Source organism: Ochotona princeps, chromosome 2 (assembly GCF_030435755.1).
Source record: "Ochotona princeps isolate mOchPri1 chromosome 2, mOchPri1.hap1, whole genome shotgun sequence".
In the NCBI taxonomy this organism is placed as follows: Eukaryota; Metazoa; Chordata; class Mammalia; order Lagomorpha; family Ochotonidae; genus Ochotona; species Ochotona princeps.
In genome coordinates, this window is record NC_080833.1 from 60,663,134 (window position 1) to 60,675,723 (window position 12,590).

At 38.0% G+C, this 12,590-nt stretch overlaps 1 long non-coding RNA gene across 1 annotated transcript in view; it reads left to right on the forward strand.

Annotated features, from left to right (window-relative positions):
• The first annotated feature begins 4,119 nt into the window (after positions 1-4,119).
• LOC131479574 (uncharacterized) overlaps positions 4,120-12,590 on the forward strand; it is a 135,153-nt gene continuing 126,682 nt past the window's right edge. The window contains exon 1 of the long non-coding RNA XR_009244979.1: positions 4,120-4,192. This is a non-coding gene — a long non-coding RNA (uncharacterized LOC131479574). The remainder of the gene's footprint in view (positions 4,193-12,590) is intronic.

The following is a 12,590-nucleotide window of genomic DNA, read 5'->3' on the forward strand; positions in this document are numbered from 1 at the left end:
TCCAGTCCTCAAGTGGCCACCCTAAATCCTTTGAGTTCCTCCCAGTAGTGGCCACCCTAAATCCCTTGAGTTCCTCCCAGTGTTTATCCAATCCCTTGGCAGATAACTTGACAAATAGGAAGCAGGAAGTTGCGTTTAACCCAGTGGCTAGATGTATCAGGCAAAATTGCTCATCCTGTTACCCTCTGAGAAACAAGCTAAACTGTGGAGTTAATCCTTGGGAGACTGGGGCCTGCAGATAATTCCATAATCCAGCAATTTTGACTGCTAGGAAGTTTCTCAAATAGAATTTTTTATCTAACACAAGTTCATTTAATGTAGTTGCACTGAATCTGAGCACATCGTGTAATGATTTCTCATTCCCACTGAAGGATACACTTTAAAAAAAAGATTTATTTATTTTTATTAGAAAGGCAGAAGAGGAGGAGAAAGTGAGGAAGATCTTCTCTCCACTGAGTTACTCCCCAAGTAGCCGCAACAGCCAGAGCCTAGCCGGTCTGAAGCCAGGAGCCTGGGGCCTGATGGTATCAAGCATCTGTACAGCAGCTTATTTTTATTACAATTGTCTTGATTGTCAGTATTGAACACAAAAAACAAAGCACAGATACGAGAATCTGATTCTGAAGTAAGGCAACCCAAATGGAATTTTAAAATCCCTAAAATATGACGGTAGGTTATGTCTGAAAGAGTACATTCCTACACAGGAAAAGATTTAAATATCTCTGTGACATCCTCAAGGATAATTACACAGAACATGAAAACACTGACTTGAGAGAAATTACGAATAATGGGAGAAAATATATAGGAAATATAGGATTACTGCTACTAGTCCTAGAACGCTTCAGAACTTCACACGTGGATAGTTAATTTCCTTGCCTGCCACCAACTAGTTATGCCTGTTTGGTTTTACTGCCGGTTCTTATGGGAGCTTTCTAAACTCTTTTGCTTACTGTGCCCTCATGATTTATACTTAACATTCCACTCTATTTTCTTAAAGCAAAATTGCTTATATTGTGACATGCCATGTCTTACATGTGCTAATTTTGGTATATGGCTTCAGTGTGCCATGGTTTATAAAAGGCTACATATTGCAAAGCTCAACAGAGCCTATCTTGCTAGAAAATTGCTTTTATATTTAAATTCTACTAATGTTTACTTTGTATAAAAAAACAATTATTAGATGTTTATGTTGTTCAAGAAAAGTGTTATGTTCTTGTTATACTTCCTGTTCATATCTACCATGAGAGACTGTGTAAATAAATGTATTTATGTGCATGTTTAAAATTGGATAATGGTAATGCGCAGAGTCTGTGCTGAGGCATAGGTAGCAGAGGGCAAGAAAGGGACGTGTAGAAATAGAGAGCTGGGCAAAGGTTTTTTAGATCATGCTTCATTTCAGTGTTCAGTTTTTGCCAAACACCTCGAATGTATTTCCGAAGTTGGAGCTGTGTGTGGAAACCTTCAATGCATCAAACAATTTGATGTGTTCCAAAGATTGTAACTGTTTCGTGTTTCTGAATACAGGACACAGTGGTGTTTGTTTACGAAAAGTGTTCTGGGTGAAGCTGAAAAATGGGAAATAGTCAAATGTATATCACAGAAAGAGCTGGCCATTTTTAACATCAGGTTCCCCAAAATGATGGCTCTCCTCCTACCAAATCTAGCATCTACGAATTTTTCAAATAATGTGTTTTGTAGCACAATTCAGCTTGCTGAGATATTGTGTTTAATTACTTTATTATAAATGTAGAGTTGATATGACAGACTGTTTAGCTTGTTAAGCTTAAAAAATAACTGAGATTTTAAAGAACAAATTTCCTGACTATTGTTTCAAATGACATAGAACCCCCAGAAGACTGAAGCCAACAGACAATGATTGCTCCTTGCTTTCATGAAGTGCAATTCGGTGACAAGAGCACCTTAGAATAGGGAGTTGTAAAACTTAATAGCTTGTAATACACTAAATTGTTTATGTTTGTTGTTTCTTACCCCATCCTTGCTGTTTCTATTTTATCTTCAAATGAAGCTCCATTATGCATTAATGCCATCAGATATGTGTTCTCTTACTCAAAACATGAACTTCTAAAAATTTTACTAGGTAGGCTTGGAGAAAATCGGTAGTTTCTCCAACTACTGATTTCTGAGGCCATTCATTATCTATGGTATGTTAAACCTGAATTCTCATAATTAATTATGTTCCTTTTATATTTTTAATATAGAATCAGCAGTAACAGAAATTGTTATTTACTCTTTATTTGCTTTATGTGAAGGGTTTTGTTTATACAAATTTAATGATGAAAGTTTCTAATATTTAAAGGAAATAAAATATCATTCTAGTTCAAGATTCCACAGTATATTCATATTAAATTTGGGCCAGAGAATTTTCTGCTGTAGGAGGGTGTTATATTGTAACGTATCCAACAGCAACCCTGGCCTCTAAAAAAAAAAAAAAAAAAAAAAACTTAATTTGTCCAGACAGTAAATATCTCTTTGAAAAAATTTGTTGCTGGTTATAAATCATAAAATCTTCTTCCTTTCTGGGGCTCGGCAGCATGGCCTAGTGGCTAAGGTCCTTGCCTTGATCCCATATGGCCGCTGGTTCTAATCCCGGCAGCTACACTTCCTCTCTCTCTCTCCTCCTCTCAGTATATCTGACTTTGTAATAAAAATAAAATAAATCTTAAAAAAAAATCTTCTTCCTTTCTGTTCTATATTCTCAGAATATATCTCTGATTAAAAAATAATAATAATAATCTGGGCCCGGCGGCGTGGCCTAGCGGCTAATGTCCTCGCCTTGCATGCCCCAGGATCCCATATGGGCGCCGGTTCTAATCCCGGCAGCTCCACTTCCCATCCAGCTCCCTGCTTGTGGCCTGGGAAAGCAGTTGAGGACGGCCCAATGCATTGGGACTCTGCACCCGCGTGGGAGACCCAGAGGAGGTTCCTGGTTCCTGGCTTTGGATCGGCGCGTACCAGCCTGTTGCGGCTCACTTGGGGAGTGAATCATTGGATGGAAGATCTTCCTCTCTGTCTCTCCTCCTCTGTATATCTGACTTTGTAATAAAAATAAATCTTTAAAAAATAATAATGATAATAATAATAATCACAAGTTGAGATCACAAGCCAATATTGATAGTGACAATGGGATCAGACCATACTGTGTTCCAGTCTATTCCTGAAAATTGACTTTATGTTGTAACATTTTGAATTCTTACAAAATCTTCATCTTAAAACAAGGTATAAGATTTCAATTTTCTCATTTTTATGTTCCTTCATTGTAGTTTACTGACCTTTTCAGTATTCTAAAGATTTTGAAACAGCTGACCATTCTCTTCTCTTTCTGTGAAAAAGTTACAACAACTTGTTACCAGGATAGAAATGATTGGCCAACCAAGATGAAGAATTTTAAAAAGGTCAAGTGGTTCAACAGACTACATACTGCATGGTGTTTCTAAAGCATTTTGAATACGAGCTTTAACATGTTTTAAATAAAATCTAATACAGGGCATAAAAAATAGAATATTATCTGGTTATTTCTCTTCCTAAAGTCCAAGTAGCTTGTTGTTACTGCCATCGCTTGGTGTTCATTTTAAAGCACTGAAATGTATGCAATCCTCTGTCAGAATAACAGTTTTTGATTGTTAGGAAACTGATCTGCCTGAGCCCTGAAATAAGTATTTCTCTGCGAGTCTGCTCCACTTTAGACAATTTCTAAACAAAAAGGTAAAACTCACTCAAATAAAAGCCATTGCAGTTGCTGCTGCTTCAGCGATACTGTGAGGATTTTCATTTAATAAAGTGTCAGCATCAACAACAGCATTTTCAATGAACATCTAGTTTTCATTCTTACATACATAGCAAACTTAAAGTCTAGTTTTGCACATTCAGTGAAGAAAATGTGTTTGGGAGGGGCTATGGAAAAGGTGAAAGCACTTCCTTACACTTTCTTGAGTTGGAACGTATTTGAAATTACATAGCTATCAAAGAATCAAATGCATAAAAATACAATACTTGTTCTAGCACCGGGATTTTCAAATACAATATTTTTGACATATGTAAATTACATGAATTCTTGAATACAGTAATCATGTAAAACTGTGTCTCGTCTTTTTGTGTTTAGTACCTGGAAACATCAAGGGAGACAGCTGCTGCCTGAATACTCAACTGTACAAATACTGGATTCAAACAAAAGGTGGGAATTGTATATCAAAATGTATTTTCTGCTTACAGCATGTGAAATCAGTTTACAGTTGTTGTGGGAACCGAGAGAGGGGCGGCAAGAATAATGAAAAGTTAAAAAAAATTTTTTGGTACAAGTCTTTTTTGGATAAAGAAAAATGACTTTTTTTCTCAAATTGACATATAACTTTTTAAAGATTTTTATTGGAAAATCAGATACACAGAGAGGAGGAGACAGAGAGAGAAGAGATGTTCTGCCCACTGATTCACTTCCCAAGCTGCCTCCATGGCCAAAGCTGAGCAGATCCGCAACTAGAAGCCAGGAGCCTCTTCTGGGTCTCCTACCAGGGTGCAGGGTTCTAAGGCTTTACGCCATCCTTGACTGCATTCCCAGGCCATAACAAGAGAGCTGGATGGGAAGCAGGGCTTCCAGGATTAGAGCCAGCTGCCATATAGGATCCTGGTAAGTTCTAGTTGAGGTCTTTAGCCACTAGGCTATGGCACTAGGCCCTTAGCTTTTAATGTTTTAAAAATGTAGTAAATTTTTACTTTTTAGTCAACATGTTATTTTTGCTAAGACTGCAATTTCCTGTAATAAAATGTCAGAACACTTGTTTTACAAAGATCTACCCAGAGTTCTTTCTTTAAAAAAATAAAAGGGTAGTTTTTGGCTGAAGTTGAAGTGTTGCCAGGAATACTGGGTGTGAGTCTCTGCTCAAATGCCTGAATCTGAGTCTGTGCTTCATTTTAAGTTTGCGCATTGCAGAAGACAGGAGGTATTGGCTCAGATACTTGGGTCACTGCCACCCACATGAAAAAACCTGAACTGAATTTCTCTCCTGGCATTGGTGTGGTTCAGGTTCAGCTCATGTGAACATTTGGGGAATGAACAAGTAAATGGTATATCTTTCTCTCTCTCTCTCTCTCTCTCTCTCTCTCTCTCTCTCTCTCTCTCTTTTATTTTAATGTCTGTCTCTTTGCTTTTGAAACAAAGAAAAAATACCAATTTTTTAAGTCATGATTTTTTTTCCTTAAAACAACACTATTTGCATATGGGTTCTTAAAAATAGAATTCAAATTATAATAAGACGATGGACACAAATGTGACTTCAAATTTAAAGTTTTTTTAGTCTATCTGTCTATCTCTGGGGTTTATGTATAAATGACACACACACACGCACACACAGGGAGAGAGACAGAGATACAAAGACCCACTGCCTTTCCCAGTGCACAAAAATAGAACACTGGAATCAAGAGTGACGCATTCAAGTATAGTCTACGCTTATGTCACATGCAGCACCCTAATTTCCAGTGAAAGAGCTTCCCCTTTCAGTCCTTTTATTCTGCTATTATAGGAATCTATAGTATGTGTATGCATATACAGATATATATTATTTTCTTCTGAAGTACATGTAATAGGTAGCTTACTTTTTAATTAATTTTGGTGCTTTATATTTTATGGATTTTAGCAATAATATATCAGAATGTTTTCTATATGAAACATCACTGTCCTGGAATCTTGTATATTCATTCTCTTCATTTTCTCACTGTCCTTTCTTTGGTAACAATTTGATCATTGTATAGCTTCCATTTGGAAAGGTAGGGCATGGTGTGGTCTAGAATATCCACAACTGGGATCATACAGAAAGATGGCTTTTAGAGTAGGTTCTTCCATGTGGTAATATAAACTTAACTGTTCTTCATGTCCTTCCACAGTTTGATATCTCTTTATTTTTTTTATATGGAATACTATTCCATTGTTGAATGCCTACAGGAAATAAAAGCGTTGTGTGTGTAAACACTAATAACCAAAACTATAAAATTTTGTGGTAAGGATATGAGTAGCTTTATAAGAAACTGAAAAAAAAATCTTCCCAATTAGACAAACAATTTATATTTTCACCAGCAACAGAAGAGTATTCTTGGAGTTCACACTGTTGTCAGCACTTCATAATGTCAGGATTACAGAATTTGAGAATTCTGGTAAGTGTATAATAATATCTGCTTAACATTTTGTAATTTTCTAATGATACATCCTATTGTATATGTTTTCTGCTGATTACTTTCCATATGTAACTATTTTTTATGAGATGTCCATCATGTCATTTGCCTTTTATTTAACTGCATTGTTCATTGTCTTATTGTTGGATTTTATGAGTTCTTGATGTTTTTTGAGTAACAATTTTGTTTTGGCTTTTCTGTAGTAGCAAAGTTTTTGGAAGTTGAGATGATTTATTAATTCACCAAGTTTTCAGGGTCATAGCCAATGCATTGTGATTACTATAACACGATTTTCATGTTAATGTCATACTAAAGCAAAGAGAAAGATTCCCTGAAGTTCCTAGATAATTTTCTAAGAATGTTAGGATTGTCCCTTCCTTTTTATGTCTGCATACATGTCTGCTCCTCTCTCTCTCTCTCTTTCTCTTTTATGAGACAGTAGGTTTTATAAGGCCACTCCATCAATACTTTCTGTCAAGGATCATGATATTGGAGTTGTCATGTATAGTTTCTCCTATGATTTTTTTTTACAGTTTTGCTTTGCTATTTCAGCTATTTTGAATTAGTTTTTTAAATAGTGCAAAGACTAAGGATTTTTTGCATGTTGAAAGCTTGTGTTTTCCAACCTCATTTGTGGACTGACTTCTCTTTATGTTGGTTTTGCAATTTATTAGTGATCAGCTTGCTATCCTTACCTGTGTCTGTGCCAGGACTATCCATTCTTTTCAGTCAGCACTCTATTATCTATTGCTTGCCTTACTGCATTGATTATTCTAAGTTTATAGTAAGCCTATTTTTAAAAGGATTTATTTTAATGCATTTGAAAGTCAAATTTATAGAGAGAAGTCATGACAGAAAGATGGTACAACTCTAGTAAATGCCCCAAATGGCCAGAGTGGCTGGGTGCTCAAACAATCCAAATTCAGGGAACTTCTCCTTGGTCTCCCACATGGTTTTAGGATCCCCAAAACTTGGACCCTCCTTTGCTGCTTTCCCAAGCCATAAGCAAGTGACTGAATCACAAATGGAGAAGCAGGGACACAAGCCTCCACCTGTATGGGATACTGGCACCTACAGAGAAAGAATGAGCCAGTAAAGCCATTGTGTCATTGCGTATAGTACATCTTAAAGCTTTGTTGGTATGTCCACATATTAGTTCTTAGTCAATTTTGTGTTGACTCTCTGGGTCTACATTTCTTAAAATAGCTCTGTTCCAATACATTAGAGTTAGATACTGTGATATCATTCTTTGTCTTCTTTTTTCTAATTCCTTTTTTATTTAAGGAAGAAAAGTAAATTAAACCTAGTTCAGTGTGATTATAGGTAAAAGCCAAAAGCATTAGTCAAACAATAATATCGTCATTTTACTCATTTTCATTAAATTTTAACCTAACCCCAGATCATTATAACTTGTAATATATTACTCTTAATCATTATTGGATACAGATATAAGCCAAAGTTTGATTAAAGTGCATCTGCAGCACAAGGTTGAAGCACCTAGGCCCAGAGACTGAGGTTGCCTTGGCCATGGACATGGTGGTTGTAAATTGTCGTGGGAGGAAGTTTTGGGGATGTGTGGGTAGGGGACCACTAAGGAAGTGCATTGCAGACAAAGAATGACTTCTTGAGGACTTCTGTAAACTGGGCTACTACAACTGTAGGTAGCCAAGGGTGCTAAGACTTGGTAGCTCCAAATGGGGGAGCTGGAGGACATGTCTGAGTCAGACCAGGACACCTGTCATTGTGACAGACTGGGGCTGAGCTAGTTGGCATCAAAAACAGCCCATAGGCATATACAAAAGTCAGCAAGGTTAGGCTGGGTCATGACACTAACCAGCTTGCAAAAGAACAAAGGCTGGAGGCAAATTCTGTAGGGACTGCATGTGCTTCTCCTTGTACGACTGCAATATTTGCTGGTTTTCAAGGTGAAAGTTGTATTAGGTATGACCACAGAACTCACCAACACTAATGGGTACTGGGGCTCACAGTAGATTGTATTGGCCCAAGCTACAGCAACTACAGGCACAACCAAGAATTGGGTATGGAGGACAGGCCAGAATGCAGCATATACCAGCACTCACAAAGGCATGACCGGGGAGTAGATTATACTGGGAGCGGCCCTAACATCCACTGACATGCGTGAGTTTTGTTTTAGGAGACGGCCTGTTGGTACAACTTGGGAAACTCTCTTACTGGGCTGCAGCTTCCCCTGGAGAGAACGAGAGTTGAAGCTGGGTGTGAGCTAGAACAAGCCAGGCTGAGCTAATTGTTAGGATGTTTGTGCACCAGAAAGGGTTGGGGAGGGCAGATTGGGTAAGGCCAGGCCACTAGTAACACACTGGTATTCATTGGAGCCAGGATGGCTGCAGCCCATGCTGGGCCAGGCCTTTGTACTGGCCTGTTTGCATGAGAACTGGGACTGAGCACAGAGCAGACAGGGCTAGGCTACAGTATCCACCAGCCAGAGTTGGGACTGGAAATGGGCCAGGCCAGGCCAGGCTGCAATATCTGATGGCAAAGGCCAAGACAGAGGATGGGCTTTGCTGGGCTGGGTCAGGACAACCATTAGCACTGTGGCTAGAAGTGCACCTGGTCAGAGAACTAGGGAGATGTCACGGCAGGGCCATGTACCCTACTGGTGAGCACTAGAGCCAGAATGGGGGCAACAAACTGAGCTAGACATGGATGCAACATTCCTCAGAATGAGTGTGGACTAGGTTTAGGGTGTGCCAGACTGGACTATCCTACAGCATCCACTACCAGTCATGAAAGCTATAATATGTATATGGTAGAATGCACTAGATCTCAGTAACCACGAAACTATTTGAGATCTGGGTCTTGTGATGGGCCAGGCAGAGCTGGAATGTAGCACATAACAGTAAGAGCTGGAATGGTTGTGGACTGGACGGGCAAGACCACTGTACCTACCAGGACAGGAGGTGGGCCTTGACAGGCTGTGTCAAGAATCCAGTGGTGTGCGACTAAAGGTGACCTGATAAAGGAGCTTGGAAAGCACAAGAACCAAGGCTGGAGCAACCCAAACCTGGAAAAGGTTATAGTACCAACTAGCATACATGTGGGTTATATCTGGGGGCAGGCAGGCTGGACCAGTTTATAGAACCCATTGGCAGATGTGAGAACTAGGATGGAGTGTGGCATATGCCAGGTTGGGCCACAACACCAGCCAGTTCACATTAGTGCCAGAAAGAAGTTGGGCAAGCCTGGAAGGGGGAATGGCTGCAGGGGCTTCTGGGCCACTGCTCCTACTGGTGAGTGTAAGAGCTGGGACTTGGGACAGACCAGGCCAGAAAGGGCCACAAAACCTGTTGGCTTGGTTAGGGGAGAGTCATGCTGGCCTAAGTGACCATATCTTTTGGACATACATGAGCCAGAGTAAGTACAGGCTGGTTGGGCTTTGCCACAACATTATCAGGCTGGGAGCAACTCCTGTCAGGCTAGGCTGCAAAACCCCCTGAAGAGTGCAAGATCCGGGGCTGGGAGTGGGCAATGTCGGGACTGCAGCTCCCACTAGTGTGCATAACAACCAGGGCTGGATATTGGTCGCTCAATGCCATGTCAATTAACTTCATGATGTTGTAAATTGTTGTTGATGTTATGTTGTGGCTTTTCATCGGAGGGGATGATATTCTGCCAGCTCTACTTTCAGACCAGGGATGGTCTCCCAATGAAACTGTTGAATTTACCTGGACAATAAGATGCTGGACTTTATGCTTGGTACATGCTCGCAATGAAGGAATCATGATTGGATTTGAACTGCACTACTGCAACAAAGTGGAGGAATCAAACAACATGGGAGGAGGGCGTGGCGGAGTTGGGGAATCCTAGAGCCTATGAAACTGTGTCATAAAATGAAATAAAAAGAAAAAAAAAGAGAATACTATGAAAGATAACACTTAGAGGACCAAAAAAAAAAAGGAAGAACCAGGGATGGGGACAAGCCTGGCTAGATAGACAGTAGTACCGACCAGAATGAGCTCTGTCTGTTTTTCTTTTTCTACCTCTCTTCAATCATTTATATTGTAAATGAAGAAAGTTTAAAGAATTGACAAATAGCAATAGCTCATTATATTACTTTATATACATGTAATAACATTTTTAATTAAAAATATATTTTTGTGGACTTTTTGTTTGTGTGGTATGACAACATTTGAGACCTTACTGTTTATGACCCAGGGAAATGTTCTACAAACAAAACTAAGGAGAACTTCAAATGAATTACAGTTAAGAACGGTCTCAAATTCCTCAATGCTAAAATGAGTAACTTTCTGCATTGGTCATTTCACTTGTACAATAAATCCTGAGTCAGTTTAGTATTCCACACACTCTGGATTCTGTGTCATTATCATGATTAAAAGAGAAAATAATATAGTATCACAGACTTGTGATAAAACCAAACCAATCATGTTTAGTGATAATTTTAGTGATAGAAATATGTTCATTCCCTGTTGCATTTAGGTATTACCTCATTTTTGCAAATGAAATTCCAGTAATATTACAAACAAAACAATATCCAGCAGAGCTAAGGTTGTTCATTATACTATGTGATATATATATAGACCTCTAACATTTATTTCAAAACTCCTTTGCACTTTTTTGAATAGGAAGTAACTTGAGTTTCCCTTTTGATCTCTTTCAGTCCTCTCTCTCTGTCTCCCCTCTTTCTCATCTCCTTTTCTCCCATTCAATGTCTTTCAAAAAAATCTACTTTATTTATTTGAAAGGCACAGATACAGAGAAAGAGTTAAAGACAGAGAGATTCCTCATCTGCTGGTTCACTCCTGAGATATTGGTCAAGCTCCATGGTGGCACCAGAATGAATCCAGGAGCCAAGAGCTTGTTCCAGATCTCCCATGTGGATGCAGCGTCAACATAAGCCATCCTCTGCTGCTGTTCTCAAGCCATTACTAGGGTGCTAGATCAGAGGTGGAGCTGCCAAGACATGAATTGGAACTCATGTGGTATGCTGCCATTTCATCAGAGGCTCTTACTCACTATGTCAGAATTCTAGTCCCTCTCATTTTCTCTCACAATGAGACAATCTACCTTTATTTCTGCTATGGTTTGAAATCTTATCTGTATGCTATAAACAGGATTTATTCACTGAATTCATTACTTATCTACTCTTATCAAGTAAGATTTAATATTATTAATTACTTAAAATTATTAAGTGATATTTCATGTAATGTTGGTCTTCTAAAATGACTTACACAAACCCTTGAAAATTGTGAACATGAAATGTAAATGTATTGCATATTAATCAAATATGGCCTTCCTCATTCTTCATAAAATATTAGCCACTGGATACTTTATCAAGAAGGCAATTTTATGATAATTAATTAGAAATTTTGTTTCTACTGATAATGCCTACTTCGTTCCAATACATTTTAATGAGGACAGCATGTATCTTACTTACAATGAAATAGAGAAATATTACTTTTTGATCTGGATCATGCCATGATAACCCAATATTAATCCACATTTTTCATGAAGTTATGAAAATTTTTAAATACATAAATATTTAGTATCGACTAGCTATCTTAATGAAGTGTATAATGAAGATTTTTAAAATAATCACCATGTAGATTTACATAATTCATACATAGTAGTAACTATGAAAATTTCTAAAAAAAAATTCCCACTCAGTAGAAGTACATGGGATGATCCAAGTAGCATTATACTATTCTGATCACAGAGTACCTTCTACAAAATGTAGTAGAATTTTTCACTGAAGACCACAGAGGGACTATTAAATAAACTACCACTTCAATGCACTAAATGATGCCTCAGCTGACTAAAAGAGAAGACCTACATCTAACACTCTAATTTGCACAGTGGGAACAGTTTATTCACCTGCCAAGTGATGACCTACTACATCATATTCTGAAATGCCAGATCTATGGAATTATAATTGATAGCAGATGAAAGCTGCAGAAACTACCCCCCTCCCTTTTGGGACATTCAAACATTAGGTCATCCATTCACCAATGTGTGATTTCACAAAGCAGATACCTTATTAGAGCAGAGGGAATTTACATGACATTATAACTCAATAGCTCTTTTCATGATTTATTATGTTATATGATTCATATTTTTTTAAAAATTAGGTCTGGTGTTCCCACTTAAAATCAATTAAGTTTCCAAAAAGCTGTTCCTTCTTTAAAAAACATGCAACTTGATATTGTATAAAGCTATTTTTATGCAGCTTTTGCATGATGAATATTTTATAAAATAGAGAAAATGACATACTATAAAAAGCAGAGTCTTCTGAAAAATTTGTTGTTAAAAAGACCTTTAGAAATTGTTTTAGACTCAACCGAAATGGTGACAAGCTTTGTTCCAGTTCTCTGGAGATAAAGTGCCATTACTACCAATTTTCTAAAATGCCTGAA